Raw genomic sequence first — 22,218 nt, forward strand, 5'->3', positions numbered from 1 at the left:
GGCTCACTGTAACCTCCACTTCCCAGGTTCAAGTGATTCTCCTGTCTCAGCCTCCCCTAGTAGCTGGGATTACAGGCATGCACCACCACACCCAACTAATTGTTGCATTTTTAAAGTAGAGATGGGGTTTGGTTCCACCATGTTGGTCAGGCTGGTCTCGAACTCCTGACCTCAAGTGATCCACCCACCTTGGCCTCCCAAAGTGCTGGGATTACAGGCATGAGCTGCTATACTTGGTCTTAATGCTGTATTCTATTCTTAATAGAAATGTGTACAAAACAGGGAAATATCTTGCTCAGTCATTAAAAGAGATGTTTGTAAAACCAGAGAGAGAGGGAGAGGGAGAGGGGGAGGGGGAGGGGGAGGGGGAGGGGGAGGGAGGCTCCTTTTCATCTTATCATGCAATCTCCCCAAAGTTTGTCTTTGTTTGACTGGTCCTATTTTTTGCGGTTCTTATATTTAAGTTAGGTGGTGTCCTGTCTTAGTTTGTGATCCCTGCAAAGCAGAGCCTGAGAGGAGGGCTTGGATATAGGAGGTGTGGTTGGAAGGAGATGCAGGAAGCAAGAGTGAGGGAGAGGGGAGATGAAGAAGGAAAGCAGGCCACCACCCTATGGGGGCATGTGTAGCTGGTTATCACCGGGGGAAACTGGGGCTCTATCCTGCAAGACATCCTCTGAGGAGCCTTGCAGAATGTGCCTCAGAATTGCCCCCCTGAGGGATGGGCCATCCCTGGGGCTGTGAATGCCTTGAACTTGTTGGCTGCACCTGGTGGAGAACTGAACTGCTTCTGCATCTTTGGAGAAGACCCTAAGGCAGAGAAGTGGAGCAGTTTTCTGGCTGCTTTTGCCATGAGAATTAGTAGTAGCCTGTGTGGAACTGTGTGCCATGGCGATGCAGAGATCAGAGGTGGTTCTCGGGGGTGAAATGCAGACAGTCTCCCATTAGGCATCTGTGCTGAGGGTGTTAGCAGGCTCAGTGTGGAATCATGGTTGGAAAAAGTGGGCTGTGGGGGCAGACTGCCTGGGTTCGAATGTCAGCACTGCTCCATGCTGCTGGAGTGCCTCTCTGAATTTCCGTGTCCTTATCTGTGCATTGAGAACGACCACAGTGCCTCCATCCTAGAATGAATATTGGTTGGAGTAAGACACAGGAAGCAGCTGGGCATGGTGGCTCACACCTGTAGTCCCAGCACTTTGGGAGGCCAAGGAGGGTGGATCACGAGGTCAGGTGTTCCAGACCAGCCTGACCAACAAGGTGAAAGCCTGTCTCTACTAAAACTACAAAATTTAGCTGGGCATAGTGGCATGTGCCTGTAATCCCAGCTACTGGGGCAGCTAAGGCAGGAGAATCACTTGAACCTGGGAGGCGGAGGTTGCAGTGAGCTGAGACTGCGCCACTATACTCCATACTGGGCAACAGAGTGAGACTCCATCTCAAAATAAAAAAAGACATAGGAAGCTCTCAGCACAGCCAGAAGCACAAAGGTGCTGGGTGAGCCTTCCCTGGTGTCCCTGTTGTCAAGACACGGGCTTTGCATTCTGATAACTTGCTGGTGGGAGAATGGGGCAGAGGTGGATATTCTTTCCTGGGAATCCAGGAAAGTTAGGAAATGAAGGAGAGGACATAAAAGGCAATTGCAGGCCCATCCACGTGACCCAGGAAGGATTTACCATTTCAGGGACTTACCCCTAGCTCACGTTACTGATTTGCTTGGAGCATGGGGTACCCTCTCTGGGGCCCCTCTTCCTCTTCCTCCCTAAGTCTTCACCCATCCTCCCCTGCCCCAGAGCAGTGCCTCCACCAATTCTCCTCGTTAACCGTAAACACAAATCCTGTTATCTTCCTCTCTCGCAGCACTTGCCCTTTGATTTAAGCCACCTTCCCTTCCCCTTTCATCAGCCCTGGGCCCCTCCTGTCGTACATCTTCTCGTTTATCTCCTTTCACGAGCTCTCCAGCTTGCCCTGCACCGATCAATGCATGTGGGGAGATAGGCGGCCTGCCAGGCCTCCGGAGCCCGCTCTTCTTCTGGGGAGCCCGGACCAGTATTTCTTGTTAAGCTTCTGTCTGGCTGTGTTCGGTTTCTCATTAGCTTTCTGCCGGGACGCAGTAGTATTTCTTGCTCCTCAGCTGCACCGCCTGGAATGCCTAGTAATTCTTAAATGGTGAGGTGGAGAGGTGCATCTTTAGAGCACTCTGGGTTCCATCTGGCTGTGGCTTGGAAAGGGGGAGCATGAGGAAGTGGCCCTTGCTTGTCACAGGTGGGTGAGCCTTGGCGGGTCCCTCAGTCACACCGTGCCTTTGCTCAGCACTGTGGGTTAGCTCCTGTATCTGTGGCTGTCATTGCCACCTTATGTCAATTTTGTATCCTAGTCATTGAATTGACTTTGACCTGGGCTCCCCAGAGCCAGCTTCCTCCCCATTTTGTCGCTGGGAAGACTCAGATGTGGGCCTGACTCACGTTCCTCACCTGCAAAATGAGGTGTACGCTCTCTTTTTCTCTTACCTTATCCCTTTTATTTATTTAACAAACACAAAACGTGTAAATAGTGTTCATTATGTGCCAGATAGTCTTCTGAGAACTTGACAGACATGAACACATTTAAATTCTCCTAGTCACCCTGTGATACAGATACAGCCATCGTCTCTGTTTTACAAATGAGATACTGTGGCACAGAGAAGCTAAGCAACTCACCGAAGGCGGCGCAGCTGGTAAATGGAAGAGCCGGGATTTGAACCCAGGTAGTTTGGCTCCTGAGCATATACTCTCTTAAGAGATGGTTTCTTTTGATGGTCCTGTGGTCTTCATAGAAGCGATTATCATTATTCATGCTAGTTATGCTCATAAAGTTGCCGCAAGCATCGAATCAGTGAAAACTGACCCATTGCTTCTAGATTGTCAACCAATCAATACGTAACCGAGTTTTGCGTGTGTCTCTGTTTAAAGACACCTTATTTATTATTTATGGTTGGGTTATTACATGTTGAACTCACGGCCAGAAGCACAGTAACTCATGCCTGAGTGAAGCTAACTGAACACATGTATTTTCTCTCTAAGGCGCATCACAACTTTCTTATGCTTTGGAACACGAAACACCCCTTCAACACCGTGCCCCTTTAAAGAGCAAAACCACCAAAAGCAAGAACACACCGAAACGTGAAAGAGACGGAACTAAATAGGCTGTGAAAAGGACCAGTTAACAGTATGAGAGCTGAAATAAGAGAGCCTTGCCCAGCCAGAGCTGAAAACACATGTGTCAGCGACTTGCCTGTTTCACTACCCTGCCAGTGCTCATGAAAGGGTTGTGGGTATTGATTTGGGGTTTAGCAATAAATTTGACCAAGTAGGTGAATTTGCAAAAACAGAACCCCTGAATAATGATGAAATACTCTATCTTGCTTGAGTATTTCCCTGGTCAAACGCCTTCCGAGGCTCTCTCCTGCCTATTATATTAACTATAAACTTCACCTGTCTGCGCTCCAAAGGCTTTGCAATCTTACCCCACTCCATCTATTAAAACTTATTTCTGGCTGGCTGCAGTGGCTCACACCTATAATCCCAGCACTTTGGGAGGCTGAGGCGGGAAGATTGCTGGAGCCCAGGAGTTTGAGACCAGCCTGGGCAACATAGCAAGACCCTGTCTCTACAAAAAATAAAAATTAGCTGGGCATGGTGGAGTGGGCTGGGCTGGTAGTCCCAGCTACTAGGGAGGCTGAGGTGGGAGGATCACTTGAGCCCAGAAGTTTGAGGCTATAGTGAACTATGATTGTGCCTAGCACTCTAGCCTGGGCGACAGAGTGAGACTCTGTCTCAAACAAAACCAAACCAACCCCCCTCATTTTCCATTAGTCCTGAAAGGGCCATTTCCTTTTCCTGTGGGTTGGCTGCTCTTCTTCCTCACTATTCTGCCAACCACCAGCTCCATCTTGGTCGTATCTGGAAGTCTTTGCTTCTACTGTTTCTTCCCAGGTATGCCCTCCCTTCCCTCACTTATCTACCAAGTCCTATAGTTTCAAGGTTGATCAAAGTTCTTATTCATTTCTAATTTTTCGAAATGAATCATTAGTATTTCCTTTAAGAGACAGACTCTCGCACTGTTGCCCAGGCTGGAATGCCGCGGCGATTCACAAGTGCCATCATGGCTCGTTGCAGCCTCAACCCCTGACCTCGAGTGATCCTCCGGCCTCAGCCCCCGAGTAGCTGGGACTACAGATGTGCACCACTGTGCCTAGTTTAAAGTTCTTTGTGCAGCTGATTTATCCCTTCTTGGATGCTGTAGGCTCAAATCATCGTGGGGGTTAATGTTTTAAAAAATACCTTTTTGTGATTCTCTGACAGACAGCCCATGTGGGAGGAATTTTCCAGAGACCACTGTCTCATGACCCTGTCTGGAACTGGAGCCATCCGAGTTACACTGACCCCCTTGAATTGGGATATTGAGGAGGTTATGGTTCAAAGCGTATGATGGGAGACCATGTGTACATCATATTGTGAGTGAGACTGGCTGGAGGAGTGTTTTAATTCTTCAGAAATACCAGCTGGCCTCTGTAAGTAACATAGCATGGTGAGCCAAGCATAATGAGAGATCATTGAGGGGTCCCAGCCAAGAACTGATTGTTTAGAGAAGAGATGTTGCCTTTTTTTTTTTTTTTTAACATTTTATTTTTAATTTTACTGTCTACGATAAGCTGCTTCTAACAACCTCAGGGTGCAGGAGTGCAAAGACAGGAGAGGGTCTGCGAGTTCTACTTGGGTAGGGCTTGGGGCATCATGGGAATGCTGGGAACCCTGTCTGGGACCCAGTTCACATCCCCCATGCAGCAGATAACTCCAGGTAACCAGCTGCAGCTGTCCACATCACAGTCTGAGAGAGGCTGCTCCCGTCTTGCCTGTTTTCCTACCTCTTCATCCTAAGGAAAAAGACCCATGATCTGAGTGCCCTGCTCGGAGACATAGGTAGGGAACAGGCAGGGATGGGAGGTGGGGGCCTCTTTCTTCTGCACCCATTAAATATATACCTATTTTTTATTGAGACAGGGTCTCGCTCTGTCACCCAGCCTGGAGTGCAGTGGCACCATTGTGGTTCACTGCAGCCTCAGTCTCCGGGTTCAAGCCATCCTCCCCACTCAGCACCTGGATTGACAAGTGCACGCCACCATGCCCAGCTAATTTTTTCTATTTTTTGTAGAGATGGGCTTTTCACTGTTTTGCTGGTCTCCAACTTCTGGGCTCAAGTGATCCACCGGCCTTGGCCTCCCAGATCCTAGGATTATAGGTGTGAGCCACTGCACCTGACCTTTTTGCCTTTTGAAAGTACCTGAAAGTATTCAGTTGGGTTGAACCCTGCTAGGGACCAAGGTGAATTTACATAAATTAGTCTATGCAGATTTACGTGCTATCCGAAAATTTGTAGTGCCCAGAATTTCAGAAATGGAAGGAAGATAAGGGGGGTGTCAAATGCAGCTTTTTTTTGTACCTGAAAAGGAACTGAAGTCCGGCTCAGGGAAGGTCACATAGCTAATTCTTACCATGGGGAGACAGACCCAGGGACATCATGGTGCCCCCGAGATTAGCACTGCCCCTCAAGCATCCCTGTTTTCTGTCCCTAGCCCATTGGAACCCCTTAAAGTCAGTTTCTAGAGCTTGGGTGAAAGCACGTGTGGTGGAAAGTAGGCAGGTTTGACATGAAAGCTCCAGCCTAGCTCTGCACCACATCAGCTGTGTGACCTCGAGCAAGTCACTTAAAACCACTCTGAGCTTGGCATTTATAAATATGAAGCTAGCAATGCCCTCTTCACTGCCCTGCTGTGAGAATAAGATATATTCCATAGATACGACCCATGTAATTTTTTTTTTTTTATAAAGAGTCTCGCTCTGTCGCCAGGCTGGAGTGCAGAGGCGCGATCTCAGCTCACCGCAACCTCCACCTCCCAAGTTCCAGCAATTCCTCTGCCTCAGCCTCCCGGGTAGCTGGGACTGCAGGCACATGCCACCACGCCCAGCTAAGTTTTTTATTCTTAGTAGAGACAGGGTTTCACCATATTGGGCAGGCTGGTCTTGAACTCCTGACCATGTGATCTGCCCTCCTTGGCCTCCCAAAGTGTTGGGATTACAGCCTGGCCACCATCCATGTGATATTAAACTACCATTTACTGAATCTCCCCTACAGAAAGCACTTAGTAGGTGCTCAAAAACTCCCAGTCATTTCTTCCCTTCCCTTAATGTGTCACTGCATCCGGGTAATTTGTGCCCATATTGTGTGTTCCTTTGAGAAGTGCATGTCGTGCTCTGCGCTAAAGTGACTCTTAGAGTGGCATTTCAAGCATCGTGGCAGGGTGCTGAGACGTTGATGGAGATATTTTAAGCTGGGGTGTGTGGGGGGCACTCTCAGGGCCTCTCATGTCCATCCTGAGCCCTCCCTGTGACCCAGACTGACCCTGGCTCCTGTGCCGTTTTCATTCCAGCCAAGAATGTTCTGAAATGAAGCCAATACCTGAAGGATCTAGGACGCCTCTGCCCTCTCTTACCCTGTCTCAGGGGATGATTTAGCCACCAAGAATTTTCCTTATGGTTGCAAGAGATTAAAAAACCACACACTCAGATGCTTTTCTGAGGGTGACATTTTTTCACAGCCCCTCTCCCTTCTCCACAGATTGCCTGGGTTCCATCCAGCCCCAGCTGTAGCCCGCTCTGTGACTCTGGACAAGTCACTTCATCTCTCTAAGCTTTGTCTATAAAGTAGGGATGACACTCCTTCAGAGAGTCATTAGGGGATTAAACTGTGACACGTAGGTAGCCCAGGGTCTGGCACACTGTGACAACTCACTAAATATCAGCCATCACTCCAAACTAAGAAGGCAGGATTCCTATTGTGGAATTAACTTCCAGAAGGTAGACTGTCTTAAATATTTGGCAATGCCCTTTCCTTTTCTTGGCCCCAGTTTTTCCATCTGTAAAATGGGAGTAGGACAAGGGAACTGGGTCACAGGCATTGACGTGACCTTCTGTGGTTATTATACAGAGCCCATGAAGACAGGGTTGGGGACCAAGGAGTTCAGGCTGCCTGCCCCACCTTTGCCACCTGCAAGACTGTACACTCCAGCCAGTAAGGACCTCATTGTTCTCACTCACTAGTGTGTCCTCCGCCCCAGGCCAGAGCTTCTGGCTAAGGGCTGATGCTTAAGAAATCCACATGAATGGAAGTAGGAGGTCTGCTCTGCTGTGTTCTAGCTGCTGAGTTTTTGCATGCTATTTTGTTTGAACAGAGAACCACATGGTTTATCTATCAGTCAGGGCCCAGCAGGAAACACACAACACATATATAATTGGGATGATTTGAGGAGAGCTTAGTAAAGGAATTGTTTTCAAAGGTGTGGGCAGGGTGTGGGGAACCCACACAGGAGGGTGTAACTGGGGTCTAGTGCCATCATCACTCCTAGGCCAGATGAGGGAAGATTAAGAGTGTCGGGGAGAGAGTCCCCAGTGAGGCAAGGTCCTTGTCTGAGACCTTCAGCAAAGGGGTGCAGCCAATCCTTGGAGACCCTGGCAGGCAGGAGCAGGGGGAATAAGTACCCTGACTCCATTTCCCCTCCCCTGATTTTTTTCTGGGGCTCCAGTTGGCAGAACCAAATCAGAAGGTGGCGGGCAAGACAGTCGGTGGAAGTCCACATGGGGAGAAGGGTGTAGAGGCAATCTGGGGATTGTGGGGGGCACAAAAAGGTGCCCATCACACATGGCCAGCACCCCCCACCCCCCGCCACCACACAGGAACAGAGAGCTGATCTCTACTTTCTAAGGGTCTTTCCAGGTCTGACCTACACAGATTCTTCCATTTTAAATCAAGGCTAAAATATATCGAGGCTTACTGAGGTCTCCTGGCAGCTCAGAGTTATCAGTGGGTTGGGTAGAGCTTGGTGGTCTGGTACTGATGGGAAAGTCTTATTGCATTTAGCTCAAATTGCGCCTCAGTTCTAATGTCGTATTTTTGGGTCATGGGTCTCCTCTCTCTTTCTTTTCTAAATGTGCAGGAGTATTCCTCCCGGCCCTTTGGGATGCTGACGGAGGAGCAGATATACGGCACCTCTGCCATGATATAAGGCTGCTGCGGTGCACAGCTGCCCCCAAGAAGCTACCGCAGGGGTGTAAAACTTCTCTCTGCATTGTCAGCGCTGCTTTCCGTGGATGTCTGCTGGCTTTTCCAAAAATCCTTATGGAACAGTGGTTCTCAAGTGGTCATTTTGTCCCCCTCGTCCCAGGGGACCTTTGGCAATATCTTGAGATGTTTTTGTGATTGAGCAGGGGCTACAGCATGTGCTGGACAGAGGTCAGGGATGCCGCCCAACACCCTGCAATGTACAGGACAGTCTTCTCTACCACAGTGAATGTACAGGACAGTCTTCTCTACCACAGTGAATGTACAGGACAGTCCTCTCTACCACAGTGAATGTACAGGACAGTCCTCTCTACCACAGTGAATGTACAGGACAGTCCTCTCTACCACAGTGAATTATCCAGTTCACAATCTCCACAGCACCAATACTGAGAAACCCTCTTAAGATGGAGCCTATCCATGGGGCATTTGGAGTCTCCCGCTTCCTGAATACTTGAATTCCCTCTGCAGATCTTGGATGCCTCCAGTAATGGGGAGCTCACCACCTGTTTTGAAGCCAGGCAGATCCAGGCTCTTCTCGTATCTGTGTGACTCTAGACTTTCCCACCGGTGGGAGCGGCCCCACCATCCTGAGCATGTTTCCTCCAGTGCCGTGGGATTAGCAGCAGCCCTGCCTCACAGATGTGTGAGGATGAAATGAGAGGATGCACCTGAGTTGGCTGGTGCAGCGCATGCTACAGGTACGCAGAGAGTGCTCCGTAAAGCTTCCCTGCTGAATGCCCTGTCCTGGTCCATTTGCCTACCTTGTGGAGCACGTGAACTGCAGGATTTCTTTTGTCTCCAAATTTTTAGGATTCTAGAGAGATGAGGTGCTGAGTGAAGAGTGACATGTAGGTCTTTGAGGGGACTTTCCCCTTTGGGGTTGTTTCCCTATAATGTTGGCTCATGGACGTTTTGGGTGCATCATCTCTGCAGGTGTTGGAAGGAGACCTTCTAGCACGGTTTTATGATAATCTGTGAAGGGACAATCAGAATTTCTAAAGAAGGAAGTGGTGGGGTGTCTGTTAAGTTGGGAAGCTGATGGCGCTGAGGGGCCACCGTTCACTGCATTTCATTGAGGGGCAACTCTACTTGGCTGTCAAAGGGTGGGCTTGGGACCCAGCAGGGCCTAGCTTGGGAGATTGGAGTTGGTGGGATGGGAGGGGGGGGAATGGGTATTCCAGATGTGCCCCAGCATCTGGGGCCAGAGAGCCCTGTCCCCCTGGAGGAATTGCTTAGCATTCTCTATGTGTTCCCCCAAATGCATGACTCTGGAGAGATATATAGGGCTTGGAAGGAAGTATGTGCGTGGCTCAGGCCCAGGTCCATGGACTTTGAGAAATGATGCTTTTCTTCATTCTCATCATTGCTTTAAGCTCTCCTTCTGCTCAGGCTCCATGCTCATTTTTCTCATCTGGCTCTATGTTATCTCATTAGGGGAAGAAAAGATTAAGACCCAGAGAGGTGATGCCCCTTTCTGAGGTCACACGAATGAGAAGAGGCATGGCTGGGACTCGTTTCAGGTGACCATCTTCAGAGCATGCTCCTGAGTCTCCTGCTCTGCTGTGCTGGCTTCTGTAGAGCCTGCCTGTGGCTTGGGTATCAGCATGCACCCCGGTCCTCCTCCATCCATTTCCCCTCAGCTTAGGATCCTCCAAATCTATGCAAGAAAGCAGCTGTTGACAACATTGAATCTCGCCTGGAGATTGATAGTGATAATTTGTGGCCTCACCAAGGTGGGGAGCGCTATTATTCAAAGTACATATAAAGTCAGGAATGTAAGATAGAAGGCAATGTGATCAAGGGCATGGCGCCTGTGGAGCAGAAGGCGGGGATGGACAGGCCAGGGGGCCCAAACCTGTGGAAAGCAGTTACTCAACACTTCCCACCTACCTGCTATTCCCTAGGACAGGGGCCTGCTGGTTTTTGAGGAACCAGATGGAAGAATGCGGGAAGTGTAGGTTTATGGGGAGGATGTGTTCCCTGAGGAGACAAGAAAAATGAGAGATGAGAGAGAGAATCCAGGAAGAAATGCAAGAAGGGGAGTGAAGATGGGAGGGTAAGGGTGGAAAAGAACAGAGAGAAGAGGCGACAAATAAGGGTGCTCCTGACTGCACTGAGCTCCTGTTATTGGGATGGGTGCTGTGCTAAACGCTCTTGCATGCGTTACTTCCCGTCCTTCGGAAGATATGATAATGCAGGTTTGTTTATTCCCATTCTACAGATCAGAACACAGATTCAAGTGAGTTTCCCCAAACTGGAGAACTAGCCAGTAACCAAAGCTGTGATTCAAATCTGAGATCACCTCACCAGGGGAGAGATTTGTGTTTTTCCCCATGTGTCCTAGCCTGTTTGAGCTGCTATCAGAGAATACCTGAGACTGAGTAATTTACATGCAAAAATTTATTGCTCACAGCTCTGGAGGCTGGGCAGTGCAAAGGCAAGAGATTCTGATTCCGGGGATGGTGCCTGGAATGCTGCATCCTCCAAAGGTGAGGGGGAAACACTTTATCTTCACATGGCAGAAGGCATAAAAGAGGCAAAAGGGGGCCAAACTTGTCCTTTATAATGGCATCAATCCCACTCTTGAGGGTTCTGCCATTCACCTCCCAGAGATTCCGTCTCTCACTACCGTTCCAATAGCAGTCTAATTTCAACAGGCGTTTTGGAGGAGACACACATTCAGACCATAGTGCCGCTGGAAGTTTTTCTTGTAGGGTGTGTTTGAAGGAGATAGGATGCGGGGGTGAATGGGCCCAGGTTCAAGTTCCACCCCTGCCTTGTTTGCACTCACTGGGCAGGAATGGAGCCAATGAGGCTCTCAATGGAACCAGTAAAGCGGGTCCCTGGGAGGTGGCTCCCTGCCTCTTGTGTGCTAGGGTAACCTTGGACCTATTCCGTCACGCACGTAAGCCTTATGTTCTTCATCTAACCGTTGAGACACGGGATCGTTTCCAGATGAGAATCCACGAGTGCCTCACTGACTCGCGCAGTCCTTCTGAGATTGTTAAGCAGATGACTTCCATCGGTATTGAGCCAGGAGTTGAGGTAGGAGTCACCATTGCAGGTATTTAAGTCAACTATTTTAATACATTGATTACCAGATGTAAAAAAAGAAAAAGAAATAGTAGCAAGATAAACCTGCACGAGATGGTTGTGAGGATGGAGTCAACTGATCCTCAGGAAAGTGGTGTCTACATTTTTTTTTTTTTAACAATGCTCTACTATATATATATATATTTTTTTTTTTTATTGCATTTTAGGTTTTGGGGTACATGTACAGAACATGCAAGATAGTTGCACAGGTACACACGTGGCAGTGTGATTTGCTGTCTTCCTCCCCTTCACCCACATCTGGCATTTCTCCCCATGCTATCCCTCCCCAGCTCCCCCCTCCACTGTCCCTCCCCTATTCCCCCCAATAGACCCCAGTGTGTAGTGCTCCCCTCCCTGTGTCCGTGTGTTCTCATTGTTCATCACCCGCCTATGAGTGAGAATATGTGGTATTTCATTTTCTGTTCTTGTGTCAGTTTGCTGAGAATGTTGTTCCCCAGATCCATCCATATCCCTACAAAGGACAGGAACTCATCGTTTTTGATGGCTGCATAATATTCCATGGTGTATATGTGCCACATTTTTCCAGTCCAGTCTATCATCGATGGGCATTTGGGTTGGTTTCAGGTCTTTGCTATTGTAAACAGTGCTGCAATGAACATTCGTGTACATGTGTCCTTATAGTCGAACGATTTATAGTCCTTTGGATATATACCCAGTAATGGGATTGCTGGGTCAAATGGAATTTCTATTTCTAGTTCTTTGAGGAATCGCCACACTGTCTTCCACAATGGTTGAACTAATTTACACTCCCACCAGCAGTGTAAAAGTGTTCCTATTTCTCCACATCCTCTCCAGCATCTGTTGTCTCCAGATTTTTTAATGATCGCCATTCTAACTGGTGTGAGATACATTTTAAAGTGTTGTGCTTGTGCAAGGGTTTCTATCGATCATCACTGTTTCTGGTTTCTAGAACCTGGGTTTTCACCGGGCTCCCCCAGGGACAACATCAAGCTGGTAACATGTTACCCTGCAGGTAGCAGCGCTGTATCTGGAGCCCGCTCTCCATTTCCACCAGCCGGAGTTGCTACTCACTGTAGCAAACATGTGTTTCTTTCCACGGTGAGAGCCTCTGGTGTCCCCTGCTGGGCCACTGTTCTTATGTGCAGTCATCCCAGACCTGTTTTCTGCCCTTCTGGATCTGCAGGCCTGCATGACTCCCCTAGGTTGCCTTTTCAACGTTGTGTGATTTTTATATTTACTGCTCTCGATATAGTTAATTCTGCATGAGACTGTAGGGCCCCATATCCCGGCTGTTGTACATCTTCTAAATAGGTGGCCATGGTAAAGAGCTTACATGGTTTCTTCACTCACTCACCATTAACTGATTCATTTATTTATCTCTGTGGTTATTTGTGCCTCTATCCATCCAATGGCTATCTTATTTATTCCAACAATATTCAACAGACTTTTTAGTCAGCATTTACTATGCACAGTTGCTGAAAATATAAATACAATAACTGCGTTTTTCTTTCTTTCTTTTTTTTTTTCTTTGAAACTGAGTTTCGCTCTTGTTACCCAGGCTGGAGTGCAATGGTGCGATCTTGGCTCACCGCAACCTCCGCCTCCTGGGTTCAGGCAATTCTCCTGCCTCAGCCTCCTGAGTAGCTGGGACTACAGGCACGCGCCACCATGCCCAGCTAATTTTTTGGTATTTTTAGTAGAGACGGGGTTTCACCATGTTGACCAGGATGGTCTCGATCTCTTGACCTCGTGATCCACCTGCCTCGGCCTCCCAAAGTGCTGGGATTACAGGCGTGAGCCACCGTGCCTGGCCAATAACTGCCTTTTTCTTTTGAGTCAGGGTCTCGCTCTGTCACCCAGGCTGGAGTGCAGTGGCTTACTTATTTTTGGCTTAATTATGGCTTACTGCAGGCTGGGACTCCCAGGCTCAAGCAGCCCTCCCACCTCAGCCTCCCAAGTAGTCAGGATTAGCGACAAATCTCTATACTCGGCTATTTTTGTTTGTCTTTTGTAGAGACAGGGTCTTTCTATGTTGCCCAGGATTGTCTTGAATACCTAACCACCATTTTAAAAATGGAGTAAAATACATATAACAGGAGTGCCACCTTTTTAACCGTTTTTAAGCGCACAATATAGTGGCTTCAATTACATTCACGATGTTGTGCAACCCTCACCACTGCCTATTTCCAAACTTTCTCTTCACCCCAAACAGAAATTCTGTACCCATGAAGCAATAATTCCCCATCTCTCTTACCCTTTAGTCCCTGGTAACGTCTAATTTACATTCTATCTCTGGAAATTTGCCTATTCTAGATATTTCATATAAGTGGAATCATACAGTATTTATCTTTAGGGTCTGGCTTATTTCACTGAGCATAGTATTTTCAAGGTTCAATCATGATGTAGCATATACCAGGACACTGTTCTTTTTATATCATATGGATATACTGCATTTTACTTACCCATTTATCTGTCAATGGACACTTGGGTAGTTTCCACATTTTAGCTATTATGCATAATACTGCTATGAACATTTGTGTACAAGTATCTGTTTGAGTGACTGTTTCCAATTCTTCTGTGTATATACCTAGAAGTGGACATTCTGGGTCACTTCATAGTGTAAATCTATGTTGACATTTTCAGAGAACCAATAGCTGCCATTTGTCAGCACTTATGATGAGTCAGACATTGAGTTTTAGGCTTTATTCATAATGTAATCTAATCTTATGATAGCCCCTCCAGGAACTTATCATTATCCCTCAGATGAAAACACTGAGCTGAAGAGAGTGCATCAGTCAGCTATTGCCAAGTAACAAACCATCCCCAAATCCAGTGGTTCCCAGCAGCTATCACTTACTCTTGCTCACACACTTGCAGGCTGGCTCACGGCTGGTTTATCAAGGCTGACTTCTTCATGAGAAGCTCAGCTGTGGCAGGTCAGCTCCACATGCTTCTGAACCTTCTGGGAGCAGAAGGCTGGCCTGAGAATATTCTTTTTAAGGTAGGAGTGCAGGAGAATGGACTGAAGTCTGGAAGACATCTTTTGAAACAGGCATCCTCTTACTTCCTCCTCATTCTATTGTCTAAAGCAAGTCATGCCCACACCCAAAGTCAGAAGGCAGGGAAATAGAGTCTGCTCCTTTAGCGGGATAAAGTGCAAAGTCACAGGGCAAAGAACACAGGCAAAGGAGGGAAGAAAGAGCTGGGGCCAGTAATGTGATGATCGAACACAGGGACATTCATGCTTCTCCTAAGGTCAGAATGTGTGTGGGGTGGGGCCAGAATTCAACATGAAGCTACTGGGCTCCAACTCCCGAGCTGTTCTGGTTTTATCTCTTTGCCTTACAAAGACAAAACACTGAAGATTCTGCTCTGAGGGCCCTGATTGATGTCTGGAAGGCAGAGACTCCTGGATTAGCAAGCATGTGTAAGAAAGTGCTCTGGATGCCACGGGTGGTAATTTGTGCATGGAAAATGGCTGGGGTGAAGAGGAGGGTAGGGTAAGTTCCACCCGAGGATGGAGAGCGTGGAAGAAAATTTTCCTAGGGGACTGCTCTTTCAGTGGAATCTTGAAAGTTGGGGGAAGGGAAGGAAATGGTGTGCTGGGCTGAGGGAGCAGAGGGACAAAGGCCCGAAGGTTCATAAGGTGACGTGAGCTCAGGGGTTTACCTGCAGTTCAGTAATACTGAAACAGAATTTCCAGAGGTGGGGTGAGGGTGTAGAAGTGTGAGAAGTGTCAGTAGTTTTGAAGGGGCGTAGAAAGGGATATCCAGAAAATAACTTCAGAACTTTGTACCGATGAGGAAACAGAGGTTCAGAAGGGTGAGGGATGAGCCAACAGCCTCAAGGAAACTGCTGAGTATGTGGACTTGTGCCCCGTCTCCTAGGGGAGAAGCTCTTTGGATGACCTATTAATAGTATGAGATGTGTGTGTGTTAGTGCATTTTGCATTGCTATAAAGGAATACCCAAGGCCGGTAATTTATGAATAAAAGAGGTTTATTTTGGCTTACACTTCTGCAGGCTATACAGGAGGCCTGGCACCAGCATCTGCCCCTGGGGAGGGCCTCTGGAAGCTTCCAATCCTGGCAGAAGGAGAAGGAGGAGCAGGCATGTCACAAGATGGAGCAAGAGAGAGTTGGAAGGAGGTGCCAGCCTCTTTTAAAACAAACAGAATTTATGGTAACTCATGATCATGGGGAGGGCACTAAGCCATTCACAAGGCTTCCACCCCCATGACCCAAAAACACCTTCCACCAGCCCCACCTCCAACATTGGGGATTACATTTCAACTTGAGGTTTTTGGGGGACAAATATCCAAACTATATCAAGGTGCATGATGCATACCAAGGGAGACAGTGCCCAAGGGGGGATGGCTTGGGTACTTGGTGGGCATGGGATGGAGGATTTGGAGGCTCAGATGGGAGAGCAAAAGGAAGAACGTGAGACTGAGTGTCTCAGTTCATTTTCTGCTGCTGTAACAGAATTCCCGAAACTGAGCAATTTGTGAAGAACAGAAATGTATCCTTTTACAGTTCCAGAGGCTGGGAAGTCCAAGATCAATATGCTGGTGACTGGCGTGGTCCTTCTTACTGCATCTTCACATGGCAGAAGGTGGAAGGGCAGGAGGGGGTGAACTCCGTGTCCTCACACGGCACAAGAGCAGATGAGAGTGAATCCACTCTTGCAAGCCCTTTTTATAATGGCATTAATGTATTCATGAGGATAGAGCCCCACCTCCCAAAACTGCTGCACTCGGGATTAGGTTTCAACATGATTTCGGAGAAGACAAAACATTCACATCATAGCAGTGAGTGTGGGACGCAAGCTGGGTCCCTCACTGTGTTAGGGGCCTGGCCAGACCAGCTTTGGCTACAAATTCCCTGCTGCAAAACATGAGCTCTCAAATGGAAAAGAAATGAAGATATAAATGTTTTATTGCGTTTTAGGTTTTGGGGTTAAAAAAAAAAAGAAATGAAGATAGCTTCTCCCTCGTCACATGCAACAAAAAGGTAGCTTTATTTTATCTGGGAAGAGCACAGAGCCACTGAAGGATTTTGAACAATGCAGTGATGGAGGTGGGTTTTGAAGGTCACTTTGGGACTGGGGCATGAGGCAGCAATACAGCAGAATGTCACCAAGTGGGGTCCGAGCTGATTCCGTTGGCTTAGAGTGAAGGGCTCTAATCCTGCCAGGGGCTGGTGTCACAAAGTTGTGCCACATGTGACAAAGGACATGCTCCCTGAGCCACGCTCGGGGCTCTGTAGGTTCAGTGCTTAGGGTCAATCACTCATCCCACAAATGTTTACTGAGTACCTACTATGTGCCAGGCACTGCACTATAACCCAAGGTGGACATAGCCATAAATAGGCAAACAAATCTGTTCCATTATGGGGCTTACAGCTCCCTTGACTGCTGGCCCATTCTGTCTCAGACTGTACTTGGCACACAGTTGAAGGAGAAGGGCACCAGACCACCAGGTTACCTGTCATCATCCTGGCCTTGAATATCAGGACCTGAAGGGACCTTTATTTTTATTTTTTAATTTATTTTTTTGAGACAGAATCTTGCTCTGTCTCCCAGGCTGGAACACAGAGGCATGATCTTAGCTCATGGCAACCTCTGCCTCCCGGGTTCAAGCCATTCTCCTGCCTCAGCTTCCTGAGTAGCTGGGTCTACAGGCAGGCATGCACCACCATGTCTAGGTAATTTTTGTATTTTTATAGAGACAGGGTTTCACCATGTTGGCCAGGCTGGTCTTGAACTTTTGACCTCAGGTGATGTGCCTGCTTTGGCCTCCCAGAGTACTGGAATTACAGGTGTGAACCACCGTGCACGGCCAGAAGGGACCTTTAAACCCCTAGAGTACACACAGGTCTTTGTAGCTGGGAAAACTGAAGCCCAGAGAGACCAAATAGCTTGTTCTAGGGCACAGAGCATTAGAGGTAGAATGGGAAGCAGAGCTCTTTCCACCATCCAGTCTTTTAATATAGTTTTGTTTGTTTTCGCTAATAATTATTGAGTGTCCACTGTGTGTGAGACCTTGGAGACACAGATATGGATGAGTTACAAGGAGTCCCCTGTGCCCTTGAAGCCTTGCCATCTAATCTAGTGTTGTTCAGTTTAACTTGCTGGGTGATAGAATCATTCCCTGTGGTACCAACAAACCACTTATGACTGCTGTGATTGAAATGTGCCTGGTGCAACTGAGGCACATTATCTCATTTAAATTAACTTTATCTCATTTATATATTTTTATTGCATTTTAGGTTTTGGGGTACATGTGCAGAACGTGCAAGATAGTTGCATAGGTACACACATGGCAGTGTGTTTTGCTGCCTTCCGCCCCTTCACCCACATTAGGCATTTCTCCCCAGGCTATCCCTCCCCAGCTCCCCCCCGGCTGTCCCTCCCCTATTCCCCCAACAGACCCCAGTGTGTAGTACCCCCTTCCCTGTGTCCATGTGTTCTCATTTTTCCTCACCAGCCTATGAGTCAGAATATGTGGTATTTCATTTTCTGTTCTTGTGTCAGTTTGCTGAGGATGATGTTCTCCAGATTCATCCATGTCCCTACAAAGGACATGAACTCATCATTTTTGATTGCTGCATAATATTCCATGGTGTATATGTGCCACATTTTCCCAGTCCAGTCTATAATCGATGGGCATTTGGGTTGGTTCCAGGTCTTTGCTATTGTAAACAGTGCTGCAATGAACATTCGTGTGCATGTGTCCTTATAGTAGAACGATTTATAGTCCTTTGGATATATACCCAGTAATGGGATTGCTGGGTCAAATGGAATTTCTATTTCTAAGGCCTTGAGGAATCGCCACACTGTCTTCCACAATGGTCGAACTAATTTACACTCCCACCAGCAGTGTAAAAGTGTTCCTATTTCTCCACATCCTCTCCAGCATCTGTTGTCTCCAGATTTTTTAATGATCACCATTCTAACTGGCATGAGATGGTATCTCAATGTGGTTTTGATTTGCATCTCTCTAATGAGCAGTGATGATGAGCATTTTTTCATATGTTTGTTGGCCTCATGTATGTCTTCTTTTGTAAAGTGTCTGTTCATATCCTTTGCCCATTTTTGAATGGGCTTGTTTGTTTTTTTTCCTGTAAATCTGTTTGAGTTCTTTGTAAATTCTGGATATCAGCCCTTTGTCAGATGGGTAAACTGCAAAAATTTTTACCCATTCTGTTGGTTGCCGATTCACTCTAGTGACTGTTTCTTTTGCCATGCAGAAGCTGTGGAGTTTGATTAGGTCCCATTTGTCTATTTTGGCATTTGTTGCCAATGCTTTTGGTGTTTTGGTCATGAAGTCCTTGCCTACTCCTTTGTCCTGAATGGTTTTGCCTAGATTTTCTTCTAGGGTTTTTATGGTGCCAGGTCTTATGTTTAAGTCTTTAATCCATCTGGAGTTGATTTTAGTGTAAGGTGTCAGGAAGGGGTCCAGTTTCTGCTTTCTGCACATGGCTAGCCAGTTTTCCCAACACCATTTATTAAACAGGGAATCCTTTTCCCATTGCTTGTTTTTGTCAGGTTTATCAAAGATCGTATGGTTGTAGATATGTCGTGTTGCCTCCGATGCCTCTGTTCTGTTCCATCGGTCTATATCTCTGTTTTTGTACCAGTACCATGCTGTTTTGATTACTGTAGCCTTGTAGTATAGTTTGAAGTCCAGTAGTGTGATGCTTCCTGCTGTGTTCTTTTTGCTTAGAATTGACTTGGTTATGCGGGCTCTCTTTTGGTTCCATGTGAAGTTCATGGTGGTTTTTTCCAGTTCTGTGAAGAAGGTCATTGGTAGTTTGATGGGGATAGCGTTAAATCTGTAAATCACTTTGGGCAGTATGGCCATTTTCACTATATTAATTCTTCCTAACCCTGAGCATGGAATGTTTCTCCATATGTTTGTGTCCTCTCTTATTTCATTGAGCAGTGGTTTGTAGTTCTCCTCGAAGAGGTCCTTTACATTCCTTGTGAGTTGTATTCCTAGGTATTTTATTCTCTTTGTAGCAATTGTGAATGGCAGTTCATTCTTGATTTGGCTCTCTTTAAGTCTGTTATTGGTGTATAGGAATGCTTGTGATTTTTGCACATTGATTTTATATCCTGAGACTTTGCTGAAGTTGCTTATCAGTTTCAGGAGTTTTTGGGCTGAGGCGATGGGGTCTTCTAGATATACTATCATGTCATCTGCAAATAGAGACAATTTGGCTTCCACCTTTCTTTTTTGAATACCCCTTATTTCTTTTTCTTGCCTGATTGCTCTGGCTAGAACTTCCAGTACTATATTGAATAGGAGTGGTGAGAGAGGGCATCCTTGTCTAGTGCCTGATATCAAAGGGAGTGCTTCCAGTTTTTGCCCATTAAGTATGATATTGGCTGTTGGTTTGTCATAAATAGCTTTTATTACTTTGAGATACGTTCCATCGATACTGAGTTTATTGAGGGTTTTTAGCATAAAGGGCTGTTGAATTTTGTCAAATGCCTTCTTTGCATCAATTGAGATAATCATGTGGTTTTTGTTTTTTGTTCTGTTTATGTGGTGAATTACGTTTATAGACTTGCGTATGTTGAACCAGCCTTGCATCCCTGGGATGAATCCTACTTGATCATGATGGATAAGTTTTTTGATGTGCTGTTGCAGTCGGTTTGCCAGTATTTTATTGAAGATTTCTGCATCTATGTTCATCATGGATATTGGCCTGAAGTTTTCTTTTCTTGTTGAGTCTCTGCCAGGTTTTGGTATCAGGATGATGTTGGTCTCATAAAATGATTTGGGAAGGATTCCTTCTTTTTGAATCATTTGGAATAGTTTCAGAAGGAATGGTACCATCTCCTCTTTGTGTGTCTGGTAGAATTCGGCTGTGAACCCATCTGGACCTGGGCTTTTTTTGTGTGGTAGGCTCTTATTTGCTGCCTCGACTTCTGACCTTGTTATTGGTCTATTCATAGTTTTGGCTTCCTCCTGGTTTAGGCTTGGGAGGACACAGGTGTCCAGGAATTTATCCATTTCTTCCAGGTTTACTAGTTTATGTGCATAGAGTCGTTTGTAGTCTCTGATGATAATTTGAATTTCTGTGGAATCTGTGGTGATTTCCCCTTTATCATTTTTTATTGCATCTATTTGGTTGTTCTCTCTTTTCTTTTTTATCAGTCTGGCTACTGGTCTGTCTATTTTGTTGATCTTTTCAAAATACCACCTCTTGGATTTATTGCTTTTTTGAAGGGTTTGTCGTATCTCTATCTCCTTCAGTTCTGCTCTGATCTTAGTTATTTCTTGTCTTCTGCTAGGTTTTGAGTTTTTTTGATCTTGCTCCTCTAGCTCTTTCAATTTTGATGGTAGGGTGTCAATTTTGGATCTCTCCACTCTTCTCATGTGGGCACTTATTGCTATGTATTTTCCTCTGGAGACTGCTTTAAATGTGTCCCAGAGATTCTGGTATGTTGTGTCTTCATTCTCGTTGGTTTTGAAGAACTTCTTTATTTCTGCCTTTATTTCATTGTTTATCCAATCAACATTCAAGAGCCAGTTGTTCAGTTTCCATGATGCTGTGTGGTTCTGAGTTAGTTTCTGAATTCTGAGTTCTAACTTCATTCACTATGGTCTGAGAGACTGTTTGTTATGATTTCAGTTATTTTGCATTTGCTGAGGAGTGCTTTACTTCCAATTATGTGGTCAGTTTTAGAGTAGATGTGATGTGGTGCTGAGAAGAATGTATATTCTGTGGATTTGGGGTGGAGAGTTCTGTAAATGTCTATCAGGTTTGCTTGTTCCAGATCTGAGTTCAAGCCCTGGATATTCTTGTTAATTTTCTGTCTGGTTGATCTGTCTAATATTGACAGTGGAGTGTTGAAGTCTCCTACTATTATTGTGTGGGAGTCTAAGTCTCTTTGTAAGTCGTTAAGAACTTGCCTTATATATCTGGGTGCTCCTGTATTGGGTCCATATATATTTAGGATCGTTAGCTCTTCTTGTTGTATCGATCCTTTTACCATTATGTAATGCCCTTCTTTGTCTCTTTTGATCTTTGTTGCTTTAAAGTCTATTTTATCAGAGACGAGAATTGCAACTCCTGCTTTTTTTTGCTCTCCATTTGCTTGGTAAATCTTCCTCCATCCCTTTATTTTGAGCCTTTGTGTATCCTTGCATGTGAGATGGGTTTCCTGGATACAGCACACCGATGGGTTTTGGTTTTTTATCCAATTTGCCAGTCTGTGTCTTTTGATTGGTGCATTTAGCCATTTACATTTATGGTTAATATTGTTATGTGTGAATTTGATACTGCCATTTTGATGCTAGCTGGCTGTTTTGCCCATTAGTTGATACAGATTCTTCATTTTGTTGATGCTCTTTAGCATTTGGTATGTTTTTAGAATGGCTGGTACTGGTTGTTCCTTTCTATGTGTAGTGCCTCTTTCAAGAGCTCTTGTAAAGCAGACCTGGTGGTGACAAAATCTCTGAGTACTTGCTTGTTTGCAAAGGATTTTATTTTCCCTTCACTTATGAAGCTCAGTTTGGCTGGATATGAAATTCTGGGTTGAAAGTTCTTTTCTTTAAGGATGTTGAATATTGGCCCCCACTCTCTTCTGGCTTGTAGCATTTCTGCCGAGAGATCTGCAGTGAGTCTGATGGGCTTCCCTTTGTGGGTGACCTGACCTTTCTCTCCGGCTGCCCTTAGTATTTTCTCCTTCATTTCAACCCTGGTGAATCTGACGATTATGTGCCTTGGGGTTGCTCTTCTTGTGGAATATCTTTGTGGTGTTCTCTGTATTTCCTGGACTTGAATATTGGCCTGCCTTGCTAGGTTGGGGAAATTTTCCTGGATAATATCCTGAAGAGTATTTTTCAGCTTGGATTCATTCTCTTTGTCACATTCTGGTACACCTATCAAACCTAGGTTAGGTCTCTTCACATAGTCCCACATTTCTTGGAGACTTTGTTCATTCCTTCTTGTACTTTTTGCTCTAATCTTGGTTTCTC

The 22,218-nt window shown here is 46.2% G+C and overlaps 1 long non-coding RNA gene across 5 annotated transcripts in view; it reads left to right on the top strand.

Moving 5' to 3' along the window:
• Positions 1 to 331: 331 nt before the first annotated feature.
• LOC118146308 (uncharacterized) overlaps positions 332 to 22,218 on the top strand; it is a 221,145-nt gene continuing 199,258 nt past the window's right edge. For 2 of the 5 annotated variants that reach the window (XR_013522028.1, XR_013522034.1), the window contains exons 1-3: positions 343 to 2,740; positions 4,338 to 4,546; positions 8,027 to 8,849. This is a non-coding gene — a long non-coding RNA (uncharacterized LOC118146308). Of the gene's footprint in view, positions 2,741 to 4,337; positions 4,547 to 8,026; positions 8,850 to 22,218 lie in introns of all 5 variants that reach the window. The other 3 variants (XR_013522033.1, XR_013522035.1, XR_013522029.1) reach the window with 2 other exon arrangements.

This window comes from Callithrix jacchus, chromosome 1, assembly GCF_049354715.1.
Source record: "Callithrix jacchus isolate 240 chromosome 1, calJac240_pri, whole genome shotgun sequence".
Taxonomy (NCBI): Eukaryota; Metazoa; Chordata; class Mammalia; order Primates; family Cebidae; genus Callithrix; species Callithrix jacchus.